Raw genomic sequence first — 12,905 nt, forward strand, 5'->3', positions numbered from 1 at the left:
TGTGTCTGTAGGTCTTACTCACTGATCTGTACTTGAACTTTACCTTCCCCCACCACGTTACAGAACACAGAAAATCAGGACTAATTGCATATTTAAAATGTCTTAAAGAACGCTTGTAGTTTCTGACGAATCCCAGAGTTATCTCACATGTTGCAGTCTGTAGCTAATGACCTTGGCGACGAACTATAAGCTCGCAGAAATACATGGCAGATCGGAGAACAACCAGTTATTGTCCCTCGCCGGCCGGATAAACACCACTCCAGGATCTTCAGTAACAGGTAGGGTTTTGCACAATTATTGACTTGATACTGACGCGCTTATTTCCAAAGTGATTTATTTCCAAGAAATAGGAAACAGTGCTTCCATAACGTCTTCAAACCAAAGACAAGATGAATAAAAATAAATATTATAACTTTCTTATTTAACAGATAATGGTCTAAAATGTTCAAACTTAGTATTACAAATGGTTTTCATTTGACAGCATCGATCGTTGTGATAAATTTTATTTTCATACTGTGTCTACCCCAATATTTACGCTGCTCTAGTAGGAATTGATGGTAGAATGAGTTCTTCGTTCAGGATACGTACATGGGTTAGACACCTTTGTTGTTCATAGTTTACATGGATCATCTGGTGAAAGGTATAAATTGGCAGGGAGAGATCCAGTTAGATTGAAATGTACGAGTAGTAAGCAGTCTGACTTTTGCTGATGACTTGGTCTTAATGGCAGGTTGTACCGAAAGCCTGCAGTAAAATATCTTGGAACTTGTAAATAGGTGCAATGAGTATGGTATGAAAATTAGCCTTTCGAAGACTAAATTGATGTCAGTAGGTAAGAAATCCAAGAGAACTGAATGTCATATTGGACATACGAAACTGAAACAGGTAGATAATTTCAAGTATTTAGGATGTGTGTTCTCCCAGGATGATGGTATAGTGATAGTGAATCAAAGTGTTGTAAAGCTAATGCAGTGAGCTCGCAGTTCAGATCAAAAAGTATTCTGTAAGAAGGAAGTCAGTTCCGGGACGAAACTACCTTTATATCGGTCTGTTTTAAGACCAACTTTTGCTTTATGGGAGTGAAAGCTGAGTAGACTCAGGATATCTTATTCATAAGTTAGAAGTAACAGACTTGAAAGTAGCGAGAATGAATGCTGGTACCACAGGTGGGAACAATGGCAGCAGGGCACTCAAAATGAGGAAATAAAGGATAACTTAATAATGAAATCATGGATGAAGCATAAATCGGCTTCGGCGGAGGAGTCATGTGAGGCGAATGGAGGAGGATAGGTTACCTAGGAGAATAATGGACACTGTTGTGGAGGGTAAGAGAAGTAGAGAGAGAGACAAAGATGACGATGGTTAGACTCAGTTTCTAATTATTTAAAGATAAGAGGTATAGAATTAAATTAGGTCTAGCACTAGTTGCAAACACGGGGGATTGTGGCGACGTTTAGTAAATCCACAGAGGCTTGCAGACTGGACGCTGAAAGGCATAACGATCTATTGATTATGCATGTATGCGTTATTTTTTCATATACAGTATAGTTGAAAAAATGAGTTTATTTATTTATTTATTTATTTATTTATTTATTTAGCGTATGGCTGCATCGCTAAAATTAATATTTACAAATATCTTAAGTTACAAACTAATATCTAGTCCACGAATGTAGCCTATTGATCCATCCGTCATAAAGATGAACTCTGTTGGATCGCCAGAGATGGCCCTCTGAAGACTATCTGAAAATATACCTCTAGAAAGCTAGGACAATGTGTAAAAGTTTGTCAGTTGAATATTGAAGATATTGTTAGAGCATAATATCAAGTGCTGCATGCGCTGTCAACAAAACTGATTCAGTTGCAATGCAGGAAACCCACGCAGCAAACGAATCTCAATTTAGTTCTAGAGAAAAAAGTACCTGAATATGACTTACTGGGTGCTACCTTTCATTATGTTCTTGGTGTGGCAACATATGTCAGGCAAAATATGGAGAAAGAAAAGTAATTAATGCAGTCATCAGATAGGAAGGTATCTGAAAAGTATTTGAAGGTCATGAAAACCTTAAAGCGTTTAAATAGAAACTTATAAGAAAGCATCTTATATCTATCCATCAATCTTGGTATTATTGAATATATTTCATTCCGGTACGGCGGCCTTGCTCTGGTGTAAGCTGACTCGGTTGTAGATTTCACGAAGTCGGGGGGCCATAAATGAGTTCATATAAAAAACGCACGTCACTGAAGGGCCTTCGCCTACCAAGCGAGCGCTGTTCACCCCGAAAGCCGGCAGATTACGAGGTGTCGTGTGGCAGCACGACGAATCCTCTCGGCCGTTATTCTTGGCTTTCTAGACCGGGGCCACTACCTCACCGTCAGATAGCTCCTCAATTCTAATCATGTAGGCTGAGTGGACCTCGAACCATCCCTCAGATACAGGTAAAAATCCCCGACCTGCCCAGGAATTGAACCCGGGGCTTCCGGATAAGATTTCCTTTTATAATTTGCTTTACGTCGCACCGACACAGATAGGTCTCATGGCGACGATAATATAGGAATGGCCTGGGAGTGGGAAGGAAGCGGCCGTTGCCTTAATTAAAGTACAGCCCCAGCATTTCCCTGGTGTGAAAATAGGAAACAACGGAAAACCATCTTCGGGACTGCCGACAGTGGGGCTCGAACCCACTATCTCCAGGATGCAAGCTCACAGCTGCGCGCCCCTAACCGCACGGCTAACTCGCCTGGTATCGGGTAAGAGACAGGCACACTACCCCTATACGAATGAGTTCCTATACGTACCATAAACAGAAACTGACCAAATAACTCAGAAATGGAACTGCGCGTTTGTGTATGTATGGTTTCAAAGAGTGTTACTAGTGTTATAAATTAGGTAGTATCAGACCTTTCTTCAAAGACAAAGTCACCTCCGTAAAGGCCATGAATGCCCTTGGAGGAGTGGAGGGTAAAGGCTTCCACCATTGTTAACCGCGGCACGTGATGGGGTAGAGTAGTTAGCTCTACGTCCGGCCGCCTTTGCCCCCAGGAATTAACCTGGTACTCATTTCTGGTGTAGGCTGAGTGAACCTGAGGGCCATATGCACCTCCGGAAGTGGAAATGTCGTTTCTTAAATTTTACGACTTCCTCACGGGGATTCGAACCCACGTCCTTCCGGGCGAACCGAGCACGCCTTTACCGCCTCGGCCAGGCAGCCCCTAGACCTTTCTTCGCTAGGCCTAAACAATTCAGCCCAAATTTTAGGGTCATTTTGGGGAAGATTACAATCATGAAATTTATGTATCTTATTTCTTTCTTTATTTATTCTTTCTTTCTTTCTCAATCTGTTTACCCTCCAGGGTTGGTTTTTTCCTTCGACTCAGTGAGTGATCCAACCTCCACCGCCTCGAGGGCCGTGTCCTGGAGCGTCGGACTTCTGGTCGTGGGATACAACTGGGGAGTAGTACCAGTACCTCGCCCAGGTGGCCTCAGCCGCTGTGCTGAACAGGGGCCTTGTGGAGGATGGAAGTATTGGAAGGGATTGACAAGGAAGAGGGAATGAAGCAGCCGTGGCCTTCATTTAGGTAGCATCCCGGCATTTGCCTGGAGGAGAAGTGGGAAACCACGGGAAAACACTTCCAGGATGGCTGAGGTGGGATTCGAACCCACCTCTACACAGTTGACCTCACGAGGCTGAGTGGACCCAGTTCCAGCCCTCGTACCACTTTTCAAATTTCGTGGCAGAGCTGGGAATCGAACCCGGGCCTCCAGGGGTGGCAGCGAATCACACTAACCACTACACCACAGAGGCGGACGAAGATTGCAATCATGAAATTTTATTTATTTATTTATTTATTTATTTATTTATTTATTTATTTATTTATTTGGACGTTGTTTGGGTCATCAGTCCACAGACTGGTTTGATGCAGCTGTCCATGGCACCCTATTATGTGGTAACATTTTCATTTCTACGTACACCTTACATCTACTCTAATCTGTTTGTTATATTCATACCTTGGTCTACCCCTGTCGTTTAACGCCTACATTTCCCTCAAAAACTTACTGAACAAGTTCTGGGTGCTCAAAGATATGTCCTATCATCGTACCTCTTCCTCTGGTCAAATTTCCTCAAATAGTTCTCCTTTCGCCTGTTCCATGCAGTATCGAAAGATGTTTTTGAAGGCTTTCGTCTAGAACGGGGCATTGTATAGAAGTGAAACCGCGACAATAACGAGCTCACAAAGAAGGATAATAGAAGCTTTTGAAATGTGGTGTTACAGAAGAATGCTGAAAGTGAGAGCGGTAAATCGAATTACGAATGAATTGACACTAATTGTAATTAGAGAGAGGAAATCGATTTGGCTAAATGTGACGAGAAGAAGAGATAGGACACATCTTACGACACCCAAGACTTGTTCAGTTGGTTTTTGATTGAAGTGTGGGTGGTAAGAACGGTAGAGATAGAGCAAGGTATGAATATGATAGATTACAGTAGATGTACGATGTACTGAAAAATGAAATGTCGTATGGCTTTTAGTGCCGGGATATCCCAGGACGTGTTCGGCTCGCCAGGTGCAGGTCTTTCCTTTTGACTCCCGCAGGCGACCTCGCGTCGTGATGAGGATGAAATGATGAAGATAACACATACACCCAGCCCCCGTGCCATTGGAGTTAACCAATTAAGGTTAAATCCCCGACCCGGCCGGGAATCGAACCCGGGACCCTCTGAACCGAAGGCCAGTACGCTGACCGTTCAGGCAACGAGTCGGAATAGGATGTACTAGTTACGTAGAAGTGAAAATATTAGCACAGGATAGGGTGGCATAGACGGCTGCATCCGGCCAGTCTACGGAATGATGACTCAAACAGCAATTATTGATTCGGTCTACTATCCCACGTACAGTAACCATCTGTAACACCACTTTTCAAAAGCTTCCATTCTGTTTCTTTCTGAGCTAGTTATCGTCCATTTTCACTTCCATACAACGCCACGCTCCAGACAAATGTCTTCAAAAACGTATTTCAAATTCGTATATCAATGTTCGAAGTGAGCAAATTTATTTTCTTAGGAAAGATATTCGTTGCTGGTGCTAGTCTGCATTTTGTGTCCTCCTTACTTCTGCCATCGTTAGTTATTTTACTACCGAAGTAACAATATTCTTCTACTTCCTTTAAGACTTCATTGCCTAATTTAATATTACCTGCATCACCTCAATTCGGGAGATAGTGGGGTCGAACCCCACTGTCGGCAACCCTGAAGATGGTTTTCCATGGTTTTCCATTTTCAAACCAGGAAAATGTACCTTAATTAAGGCCACGGACGCTTCCTTCCCACTCCCTTTCCTGTCCCAACGTCGCCATAGGGCCTATCTGTTTCGGTGCGACGTAAAGCAACTTGTAAAAAAATTAGGCCGGAGGACTTTCTCTTACGTCTAGTTAGGTTGACGGACTTACTTATGCATCGAGCGAGTTGGCTGTGTGGTAGTGGTGTAGCTGTGAACTAGCATTCGGGAGATTATGGGTACGAATTCCACCATCGGCAGCCCTGAAAATGGATTTCTATGGTTTCCCAATTTGACGTCAGAAAAATGCTGGGGTTATACTTTACGGCCGCTTCCCATCCGGTCTTAACTTTTCCTATCGTACTCTCGTCGAAATACAGCCTAAATTAGTGTGACGTCCAATGTCTAGCAATCAGAAGACCCTTGTCACGTCAAATTGTTCAGAATTAAATTAAATGTCTATTTAGGCCGTTTGGATTAGGGATAGTGAGCCTGTCTCCTACCGTGAGGTTCCGGGTTCGATTCCAAGCCAGATCATGAATTCTTAGCAGGATGTTAGGGCTAATTCGATTATTAGCCTAGATGAGGACTTTTTCCTTAATCCGTTTGCCGTACAGGGTTAGTTTTCCACTCAGACTCAGCGAATGATCGCACCTCTACCGCCTCATGGGCAGTGTGTTGGAGCGTGAGACTTTGGGCCCGGGGGTACAACTGGGGAAGAAGACCAGTACCTCGCTCAGGCAGCTTCACCTGCTATGCTGAACAGCGATCGTGTGGGGCAGACGGAAGGATCAGAAGGAATAGACAAGAAAGAGATTAAGGAAGGACGAAGCGGCTGTCGCCTTAAGTTTGGTACCATTCCGTCATTTTCCTGGAGGAGAAGCGTGGAAACACGGAAAAACCACTTCGAGGTTGGCTGAAGTGGAAATAGAAGCCCCTCTACTCAGTTGAGCTCTTGAGGCTGAGTGGACCCCGTTCCAGTCCTCGTAACACTTTTCAAATTTCGTTGCAGAGCCGGGAATCGAACCCGAGCCTCCGGGGGTAGCAGCTAGTCACACTAAACACTACACTACAGAGGTGTTCAAAGTTCTGTCATCTAATGCTTAATATTGTGTGAATATTGTGAAATAATAATTCTTGCTCTTCATAAAGATATGTGCTGCGGGTCAGTATTTCTCCAACAATGTTATCACATTATAGCGGTTTTCCAGGCGCAATGACGAAGCAAAAGCGCATTAATCAGTAAGGTGGAAAGTACTTACGTAAATCTAGGTACACTCTCGGACACAAAAACTGAATGAACTCTTGTACGGAGGAATCTGTGTCAAACTGCCGGATCCATGGCTAAATGTTTATGGTGCTGGTCTTTGGTCCAAGGGACCAGGGGTACAACTCCCGGCCAGGTCGTTGATTAGAATCTTAATTTGTTAATTCCTCTGGATCAGGGAATTGGTGTGTCTTCAACAATAGATTTCATTATAGGTAGATCCCTATTCTCACAGGCGTCAGATCGAAGGACCTGCATCAGGTGTCTCTGGAGACCGTACATAAAAGAAATAATTAAAAGGTCAAACTTTGTATACCTCGTCCCAGTGTCTCAAAATAAAATATTTTTCGCCTCAGCTTTTAATATACATTTGTTTAATATACTTCTTCTTTTTCAACTCCTTCTTCGTATGGTTGTTAGCTTGCATCCGAGAGATAGTGGGTTCGAACCCCCCTGTCGGCAGCCCTGAAAATGGTTTCCCGAGTCTCCCAATTTCACACCATGCAAATGCTGGGGCTGTACCTTAATGAAGGCCATGGCCACTTCCTTCACATTCCATCGTCACCATAAGACCTGCCTGTGTCGGTGCGACGTAAAGCAAATAACAAAGAAAGTATGGTTATTATTATTATTATTATTATTATTATTATTATTATTATTATTATTATTATTATTATTATTTCTCCGTTAGGGTCTTTTAGAGATTACGAGACAATTTCAATGCTTCATCATTCATCTGCTCACTATGCCTCCTTTTCCTCTTTTCAGACCTGTTATCTCTCCCTCGCGACCTTGGATCCTTCTATTTTTAACACTTTCTTTCTAAAAATCTCTCCTCTCTCTCTCTCTCTCTCTCTCTCTCTCTCTCCCTCTCTGTTCCTTCTTCTTCCCTTATGATGTTTCTTTCCAAATCTTTCTCTACTTCATGAATCTAGGTTTTTGCTGACTTCTTGTTCCAAAGAACCGGGTGAGTTGGCCGTGCGGTCAGGGGCGCGCAGTTGTGAGCTTGCATCCGGGAGATAGTGGGTTCGAGCACCACTGTTGGCAGCCCTGAAGATGGTTTTCCGTGGTTTTCCATTTTCACACCAGGCAAATGCTGGGGCTGTACATTAATTAAGGCCACGGTCGCTTCCTTCCCACTCCTAGTCCTTTCCTATGCCATCGTTGCCATAAGACCTACCTGTGCCGGTGCGACGCAAAACCAATAGTAAAAATTATAAATCCCTCGCAACTTTGGAATCCTTCCATTTCTAATACTTTCTTTCCAAAAATCTCTCTCTCTCTCTCTCTCTCTCTGTTGCTTCTTCTTTCCTTATGTCGTTTATTTCCAAATCTTTCTTGACTTCATGAATCCAGGTTCGTTGACTTCTTGCTCAAAGATATTTTAAGATCTGTTTTGTTAACCTGTTGTCATCCATTCTGTATAAGTATCCAAAAAATATCAATCACCTCTTCCGCATTGTATCTCTTATGTTTTCTATGTTCCAGTATATTTCCTCATTAATTCTTGATTTCCAGAGTTATGTAGTTCTTCTCTGTCTGTCTGTCTGTCTGTCTGTCTGTCTGTCTGTCTGTCTGTCTGTCTGTCTGTCTGTCTGTCTGTCTGTCTGTCTGTCTGTCTGTCTGTCTGTCTGTTAGTTGCTTTACGTCGCACCGACACAGATAGGTCTTATGGCGACGATGGGACAGGGAAGGGCTGGGAGTGGGAAGAAGCGGCCTAGTGTGAAAATGGGAAACCATGGAAAACCATTTTCAGGGCTGCCGATAGTGGGGTTCGAACCTACTATCTCCTGAATGCTGGATATTGGCCGCACTTAAGCGACTGCAGCTATCGATCTTGGTCTGTAGTTCTTAGAAGGCCGAGTATTTTCCGTACAATTTTTTTCCAATACTTCTAATTTATTCAACTTGTAAGTAAGTACTAGACATTCACTCATGTATAGGCATTCCGGCTTGGCTACTGAGTTGCAGTGTTGTGTTTCGAGGTTATTATTATTATTATTATTATTATTATTATTATTATTATTATTATTATTATTATTATTATTTCTTTCTCCGTTAGGATCTTTTTAGGAACCAAGTGGCAATTTCAATGCTTCATCATTTGTTGTTCCTTCTTCCCTCTCCAGTACTCCATCATCTGCTCACTATGTCTCTTTCTCCTCTCTCGGACCATTTTGAGCCTGTTTCTGTTCCCTCCCGACCTTGGAATCTTTCCATTTTTAACACTTTGTTTCAAAAAATCTCTCTCTTACATGGTTTCTTTCCAAATCTTTCTTGACTTTATGAATCCAGGTTTTTCTTGACTGCTTGTTCCAAAGACATTTAAAGATCTGTTTGGTTAACCTGTTGTCATCCATTCTGTATAAATGTGCTAAAAATACCAATCGCCTCTTCCGCACTATTTCATCGTTTCTCCTTGATTTAGAGAGTTCTGTGCGTCTTCTTATTGTTGTTGTACCATATTCTTCTCTGGTGTCGGCTATCGCCAAGGCTGTCTGGTTCTTGTTCTCAGCAAGTCCAGAACGTGTGGGAGAAAGAGTGGGGAGATTCCGTAGCCAAGAATGTCTACTTTGTAAACTAAGCTAGAGGAGTCTGTACTTATACTTTCGAATGATGTGGCCAAAATATTATAGTTACTAGTTTTGAGTTGTACATTTCCTCTAGTTCTTTGTTCAGGTGTTGGAGTACCTCAGTGTCACGTATTCTATCAACCCATGATATTCCGAGCATGTGTCTGTAGTACCACATCTCAAAGGATTGAAGTTTCTTGCTGGTGTCCTCTGTTAGGGTTCAGGCCTCAGCACCATAAAGTAAGACAGAGAGTAAAATGAAATGAAAATGAAATGGCTTATGGCTTTTAGTGCCGGGAGATCCCAGGACGGGTTCGGCTCGCCAGGTGCAGGTCTTTTAATGTGACTCTGTAGGCGACCTGCGCCTTCGTGATGAGGATGAAATGATGATGAAGACAACACATACACCCAGCCCCCGTGCCAGAGAAATTAACCAATGATGGTTAAAATTCCCGACCCTGCCGGAAATCGAACCCGGGACCCCTGTGACCAAAGGCCAGCACGCTAACCATTTAGCCATGGAGCTGGACAGACAGAGAATACATAATACCGAAGTAAACGGATACGAGTTTAATATTCATGTCCCTGTTACAGATTATTGTAAATATTATCTTGAATGCAATCCTTGCTTATATATTTTTATTGTTTTACAATTTGCTTTACGTCGCGCCGACACAGATACATATGGCGACGATGGGATATGAAAGGGCTAGGAGCTGAAAGGAAGAGGCCGTGGTCTTAATTAAGGTACAGCCCAGCATTTGCCTGGTGTGAAAAAGGGGAACTACGAAAAACCATCCTTAGGGCTGCCTCAGTGGGGTTCAAACGGACTATTTCCCGAATGCAAGCTGTTAGCTACGCGACTCTAACCGCCAGGCCAACTCTCGCTCCCTCCTTGACTGATCAATCCGTGACCTGACCTCCACAGCTGTAATCAAGCATGAAGCTTACTTAACCATTTTAGTACCAAGTTTTATTCACACTTTTGCACGTCTAACCTGGGTTTTCTGAACTGTTTAGTGACGGCTTAAATGAGTTAAGTAGCTGGAAAGTATATTAGAAATATTGACAAAGTTACTGAACAATCATGGAAGGAAAACATTAATAATTGTTTTCCCTTGTCTCTTTCACTGGAACTGAACAGTGTCCGCAGATTCATTCATTTCAAACTCGTTTTCACTATCATCGTAACTTTTTTTCGTCATTCTCGACAATATCTAACATTTATTTTCCTTTCCCAATCCATTTACCGTACAGGGTTGGTTTTTCCCTCGGAATGAATGAGGGATCCCACCTCTTCCGCCTCAAGGGCAGTGTCCTGGGTTGGTCGGGGGGATGTAACTGCGGAGGAAGACCACTACCTCGCCCAGTCAGCCTCACCTGTTATGCTGAACAGGTGCCTTGTGGGGAATGGAAAGATTGGGCAAAATGATACATAATCCAGATTCCTATCCTGCAAACATTCCTAGGTAACTCCCAAATATGTGAATTCCTTCAAGTATAGGTTAGCCTACGTTTACTATTTTACAGTAATAATAAAGAAACCAAATCTAACATCACGAAAGAGGTACATTTCTACCCAAATATAATACAAGAAGAAATGAAAATAAAAAAATAAAGCAAGGAAATCTCCGCTTATCTTAATTACTGCATCTGGTTCATATGGTCAATCACGGCATCCTCCCTCTGGTCTCCTACATTCTAATTTAGCACGTCATAATTTTATCCAGGTAGTTGTCATCAGACATTATAATTTCCTTCTCATAAATGATAGTTGGTTATTCCACTGACAATCTGTCAAATGTGCCTGAAATTCAAATATACATGGGTTAAGAAAGATCATACAAGTTTATTATAATCGCAGGGCAGTTCTATTTGATACACTCGCCTTTGACATTTCATTGATTACCAGTATTATATTTGACAGATCAAGACCATTCATTACTGTATTTTTTCCTTACTATTTGTCCTGTTTGTCAAGAGAGCTCTCGATGGCTGGAATGGTGGAATGTCGAATGACGGTAGAAAAAGTCAGTATCGGCGATTAGGGGGGTGAGGGGGGCAGTCACCCTCCCCCCCCCCCCAACTTTGTGGAGAAAAATAAATTTTTATTCCATTTTATCCGCATGAAACTGGGAATTATTTTAAAAACAATTTTTATAAACCCTGTTGTCTTTTCAGCTAACTCTCTCCTTTAATTTATTACATTCTTAAGAAAAATACTTTGCGGAAATGCGATCAAAATGTCGTTCGTCGCGGCTAACCGAATTGTGCAGCGCCACATCAAGTAGTGGAGACCCGCGGAGCAATGTGTAGCATGTTCTGTGACGAAGGGCAGCAGGGGTATATTTTTTCCAAGGTTACCCGCTTGTCGAGCACGTTCGACAGTGTGGCAGTCTCACTCATCCAATGTGTCTGTTCAGTTCTATCTAGTGTCTGTTACTCTGTTAGTGTGTATTCAAATACTAAATGACATTTTTAATTGTATACTCAAGCCGTCCTCTTATTTAATTGCAATATATGCATAACTATTTTTCCTTTGATGAAAGTTCTACTGCACATCGACCTCGCTAAAGCGGTCATCCTCGATATTCGCAGCAGCATCTCCTAAGGCTACGACCACAGTGCAGGCGGCGAGCGGAGCGTTGCCGCTATCGGAAAGTTGAAGAGTGGGGAGGAGAGAGCGGCTGTGTGGACATCTAGCAAGTCAGTCAGCGGCGCGGCGTCTCCCCTGAACGTAGTGATTAGATGATGGCAGTTTCAATTTTCTCGTTTGTCTCTGTTTTATCTAAACTGAAGAATTCGACGTAGGACTAGGAGAGAATTTCGTGATCATCCAGTAAATAAATTACGTGAAATGCATGGGGAATTTCATCACTTATATGGAGAACTGAATTGATTTCCTGCTAAGATGTTTCAAATAAACTTCTATGTCCATTCAAACTTTTGACTTCTTTCTAAAACTTAAGGCGCGACTGCAGAAGCAAGTCACCAACTTCCAGAGACCCATAAAAGTCAGATGTAATGACGAACACAAGTTTTCATATCGGCAATATATGACAAAGGATAATAATATTAATTAAACAATAATAATAGGGCGTAAAATAATAATGATAATAATAATAATAATAATAATAATAATAATAATAATAATAATAATAATAATAATAATAATAATGTTGCATTAAATACATATTGTTATGTCCATAACCGTGTTTGATTTTTAACGGAATTTATCTCGTATATTTAAGATCGTTTCAATCTCTTTCCAGGCTTCCCTTGTCACTAATAGGTTTTCGAAATTCTTCTCTCTGTCGTTCCATAGGAAAGTTCAGGTTTAAACTTCAGAAATTAGCACTTTCATCTCCTCCCTTATTAATTCACTAACAGTCATTGCGAGCGGCGCAGCTGAAATCTCAAACAGGAGCGAGCGGCTAGCGGCATGCAGCGTTGTCCTTGAGCCAACTTCCCCTCCAAAATGACGCGCCGCTGGCACTATGGCCACATGCATTTGCTAACCCAGGTTTGAGTCTCATCTTTGCCGCCACACAACGCAACGCTCCGCTCGCCGCCTGCACTGTGGCCGAAGCCTAATACTTTTGTACGGGTGGGTGGCTCCCCACCTCTAATACCAGGGCCCGCCGACCTGAATCAAGCATATAGGCCGACTCCCTCGTTGGATGTCAGCCTCCCTACGATCAACCACTATGACGACCACCAGCATCACCACTGCCTTTGCGACCCCTGCTCACACCTTCTCCTCCCTTTCCATCACAACTGTTACGTCGTCC

General features: G+C 42.5%; 1 protein-coding gene across 1 annotated transcript in view; it reads left to right on the forward strand.

Moving 5' to 3' along the window:
* The first annotated feature begins 218 nt into the window (after positions 1–218).
* LOC136875981 (lipase 1) overlaps positions 219–12,905 on the forward strand; it is a 188,080-nt gene continuing 175,393 nt past the window's right edge. The window contains exon 1 of the mRNA XM_067149597.2: positions 219–278. The gene's annotated coding sequence lies outside the window, so the exon portion shown is untranslated. The remainder of the gene's footprint in view (positions 279–12,905) is intronic.

Source organism: Anabrus simplex, chromosome 6 (assembly GCF_040414725.1).
Source record: "Anabrus simplex isolate iqAnaSimp1 chromosome 6, ASM4041472v1, whole genome shotgun sequence".
NCBI lineage: Eukaryota > Metazoa > Arthropoda > Insecta > Orthoptera > Tettigoniidae > Anabrus > Anabrus simplex.